Source organism: Phyllostomus discolor, chromosome 1 (assembly GCF_004126475.2).
Source record: "Phyllostomus discolor isolate MPI-MPIP mPhyDis1 chromosome 1, mPhyDis1.pri.v3, whole genome shotgun sequence".
NCBI lineage: Eukaryota > Metazoa > Chordata > Mammalia > Chiroptera > Phyllostomidae > Phyllostomus > Phyllostomus discolor.
In genome coordinates, this window is record NC_040903.2 from 42,762,015 (window position 1) to 42,767,268 (window position 5,254).

The window sequence follows — 5,254 nt, forward strand, 5'->3', positions numbered from 1 at the left end:
TTGTAAAACAGAATCATCTTCATCTTGAAGTAGCAACTTCAAGATAGTTCATCTTCATCACTTGGAAGTAGCAACAGATAATAGAGCCATTGAATCAATTTTGGTGTTTACATAAAATGCATAATTTGGGGCACCTCGTCCCAAGCTATCTTATCAGAATCCCCAAGGAAAACCTCAAGAATCTTGTTTTCTTGACATATATTTCCAGTAAGTTCAGGAAGTTTGATACTCTTGCTAGTAAAACTAGAGGGAGGGAGGGGAAAATGGGATACAAGTTGTGAAAAAATATTTTGTTCTATCTCTTCCTTTTTCTCCCATATTCAAAATTGCATTTGAAGTTTCTCCATAAGACTTACCACAGTTTGCTCTCTTCCTTCCTGAATAGGAGAGAACAGGACAGAGTACAGTTAGTCCTCTCATCTTATGAATAGGTTGCATTACAAAGAATATCTCATTAGTGATTTATTTGGACTCTATGCATTTTGATGGAGAGATTTCTTTCTACTTAGTAAGTTTTCTAATCAACACTTAAAATTTACATTAACCTAGATGAGCTTGAAGTACAATACTGCCATCTTTATTTAAACTAACAAGGAACAATATGATACAGCTTATAGAAAGAAAGCATTCACAAATCCAGTCTTCACAGGCATGTACGCAGCCTTCTTGCAAGAGTCATGCTCTGAGAGTGGAGAGAGTTTAGAACCTTAACACTGTCAGCCTGGACACCATTAACCAATTATGTTTATGGTAGTGTCTTTAGAAATAATCTAGTATCTAATCAGAAGGAGATTATTTATATATACCATATTTTTCAGAGTATCAGATGCATTTCCCCCCAAATTGGGGAGGAATAATGGTGTTAATGCTGCTGTTGAGTTCTGTTTACATTTACATTGATGAAATATTATGTTATTTATGTTATTAAATATTTTACCACATTTTTTGCTTCAATTTTTTTTCCTATTCTTCTCTAAAACCTGGGTACATCTTATGGTCTGAAAAATAGGGTAATTTGATATACTACCATATAGAAGTTAAGAACGACATTTTGGAGTTAGAGCTAGATTTAAAGCCTAGTTCAAAGCTTGAGTTTCCTCACTTTATAACAGGTATACTAATACTTCTACAAGACTGTCTGACATCTAATAAATGATCAATACAAATGTTAACAATATATAGAATATGAAAATTAGTTGATATACATTATATATTATACAATTGACATATATGTTAATAAAGTCAAAAACTTTAACTTTAGTAAATTGCAAAATATATGTATGTTTTGAAGCTGGCTAACAAAATGGAACAAGAAACTAAAGAGCTCCCAATAGACAAAACTGGAAAAATTTGAGTAAGAAAATACAGTATTACAAACTTATAACTAAAAATATAAAATAAATATCCATAAGTCCTTACTGATACAAATAAATAATTACATAAATATGTAAATAAATAAATGCAGAATTAAAAAAATATCCTAAGCAAAATCATTCTAAATAATTTCTGCAGATACTCCACCTTTTGGAGGTAAACCTCCTTCTTACATGAAAGCTGACTGTGACTGTGACTGTGATTGTCTTCCAAATGTATAATATGGAAAGGAAAAGCAAAGCAAGGAGTAACTTTGTAGTAGAGAAACCTGAAAACATACTACTTAAAGTAGGTGGTCAAGGTCAACATTGAAAGTGACAAATCATAGTTAGTGTATATCCTCAATGTGATGACATGAGAATGGTACTTTAACTCTATGGTGTTTTTCCCCAAAACACATGAGCCCAGTATAATCCTGAGAAAAATATCACATAAATTCCAAGTGAGGGACAGTTTGCAAAATAGGCAACTATGTTTTAAAAATATTTTCTTTCTTTATTTTTAGAGAGAGGGGAATGGAGGGAGAAAGAGAGGGAGAGAAACACCCATGGAGAGAGAAACATTGATTGTATGTGCCCTGACCTGGGACTGAACCCAGCACCTAAGCATGTGCCCTGGCCAGAAATTGAACCTGTGACATTTTGCTTTGCAGATGATACCCAGCCAACTGAGCCACACTGGTCATGACCAAAATACATAACTCTTCAAAAATATCAAGGTTATCAAAAACAAGGAAAGTATGAGAAAATTTTACACCTAAGAGGAACCTAAGAAGACAAGATGATTAAATGTAAGATAGTGTCCTGAATGAGATCCTGAAACAGAAAAATGATACTATGTAATGAAGGAAATCTAAATAATGTTTGGACTGTAGTTAATAGCAATGTATTAATGTTTGTTCATTAATTGCGACAAATGTAACAAATTAATGTAAAATACTGATAATAGGGGGGAGTGGGTGTGGGGTACCCAGAAACCATCTGTACTTTCTTATGAATAATTCCATAAAACCTAAAACTGTTCTAGAGGAAAAGTTTATTAAAAACAAAACAAAACAAAACAAAAAAACACAGCTGCTGTACTTGAACCAGAGAGGGAGGCCAAATGCCTATCACCTCTATTGTCATACCTCTGGTCCCTTGACAGCCTCTGGAGGAACCTTGACAGACCCCAGGAATTCCTTGAAGTGTAATCCATAAACCTCTGGACTTAACTGCAAATAAACCTGGATGATGAAAATCAAAGTATAACTGGAGTCTAGTAAATGGAAAGTTTATTCATTTCCCTTTTTCTTCAAGGACTGTGTAATCTGTTGAAATAATAAAGTTTGTTTGGTATAATCTTTTCTTTAAAGGGTCAAATTTAGTGCTGACTAGTACACTGTCCTTAGAACTCCAAATCACTTGATACTTTTCTCAACTTATCTAAAAAGTGTTAAGTCAAGGTGATTTGTTTATAATTACACAAGATATAGAAAGGAGAAGATATGGTATTGAGGATGCATTGCTAATACTGTAAAATCATACCTCTTGTCTGAATTCACTCAAATCTTCTTCATTATGAAATAATAAAATGCTAATAAAAATAAATCTGATTTAGCCCTGGCTAGTGTGGCTCAGTGAATTGAGTGCTGACCTGTGAACCAAAAGGTTGCTGGTTTGATTCCTAGTCAGGGCACATGCCTGGGTTGCTGGCCAGGTCCCTAGCAAGGGGCATGCAAAAAGCAACCACACATTGATATTTCACTCCCTCTCTTTCTCCCTCCCTTCCCCTCTCTCTAAAAATAAGTAAAATTATTAAAAATAAATAAATCTGGTTGAACTCATGTAATCATATGGGCTGACATTAGGAATAAGTGTAAGTGGATGATCAAATGTGCTCTTACAAATCCCAGTTTTAAAGAAAAGTTATTTAAAGCACACAACGAAAAACTGTTCATCAGAAACGATTAATTGGAAACAGTATATCTTAATTAATAGCACTTTAATTTTCTCAACTTTTGAAATGTTTCTCAGATTAAATAATTTTCTTTACGTGAAAATGTAGCATCAGTAATTAAAGACTACATAAGTTCTTGGTAAAGTCATTTTTCTGTTCTTTCAAAGGCACTGCAAGCTAAAATTGTAAAATCACCAGACAGGTGAAATAATGCCCTAGAATCAGAATTCTGAACTGGTCATCTGATTTCCACTACTGTTAAGTAAATTTTCGATCTCACTCAGGAGCATCTTTCAGAATGAGTTTCGTGGAGTGCTTAATAGGGCAGAGGACAAGGAGATGCATCCATGTTTTGGCCTCCTTGTTAGCAGATGTTGGCATAAGAGGTTGAGTGCTTTCTGCTACTGTTTTATCTGATAGAAGCATTATGGAGAAAGAATCTTACAGTCTTAAATGGCTTCTAACCAATTGGAAGTTCACAATACTTATATAATAACTGGGGATAATCCAGCAACTTAGTCCAATACTTTCATGGAAATGTAGAATAGCAATAAGGCTTAGAATATGTACAGTACTCATTAAAGAAACAGAAGCAGTGGGATATATACACACACATACATGTATTATGTATTTTCACATAGATGTGTGTACATACTTACACATGTGAAAAAAGTTTAATTATTGTTGTCACAAAGCAGACAGCAATTACAGCCAGATAATTTTACAATGTGGAAGAATACAAACCAATTACTTAATTTTCCAGATAAGAAAACTAAAATCTTGTTTATTCAGTTTTCTAAACTTTAAGTGAGTCACTAAAGGAAAATCCAAACTGTTGTTCCCTTGGAAGAATTTTTGGCCCTTTTACTTTCATCAATAATGACAAAGATTCATGATAGGTACTTATTACATAGGTACTCTAAACAAACTGTAGCACTTGCTTTGAATGTCATGACGAAAAAAATTTAAGCCACACTTTGGCTTCTTAAAAGAACAATTCCTTGACTTGCTCAGTGAGGATCCATGAATGAGACAGTTATCGTCATTGCCAGATATTTACAATCAATGTCCTTAAATCACAGTCTTTGGTTACAAAGAAAAGAAATGGGGATTATTATAAGTGGTTTTGTTTAAAAATTACACCAATGGCTTCTGAAAAAGGGAAATAACGATAAATTCACTGTTTTAGGAAAAGTAATTTGGTGGAAGTTCACTAAATGATTTCAAAGAATACTAGGAAACCTAGAAGCTGGAATTCTAGTGGGACTGCTACTGTGTGGTGTGGACCACCAGGTCAGGAGACAGTGAGCCAGGGTGTTGTCACTTGTAATGAAGTTTTAAAAATGGAAAAAAGGCAACAACCTGTAAGAAAGGTAAAAGAAAATCTAAAATCTATTTTTTTCACGACTTTCTCTCTAGTACCTATAAGATTACCTGGGATATAGCTAATGCTCACTTAAAATTTTTGAATAAAGTCCAGTTTCAGAGACATAGAAAGAAAGAAAAGCTAAGCCCACAAAGAAAAACTAAGCAAAGTGGAAATCATTTTCTGTTGTTAGTGAAGGCAATTAGTGCAGCTAATCTATTATACACATAAAAGGCTAGTTCAGAGATATTTAATTATTTTTCAAAAACAGACCATAGTATCACAAGTTTGCACCGCATTAATTTATTAAGAAAGATAAATCAAATGGATAAATGATTGGCTTTACCTCCTTGTTCACAAGAGTGTTCTAGAAGGTTAGAACTGATTCACAGTACCCTGAGCTATTCAAGGTTAACTACTACTAAACATGTGTCTAAGAAACATAAACACAAATTTCATCCCCTGAAGTAATTTATAATGCAAATGATAGATAATAAGGCTCAACTATCTCCAGAATCACAGACATACCACTCTTAGGAAGTTTGCACTTGGCATTGGATCAGTCCTCCACTGGCA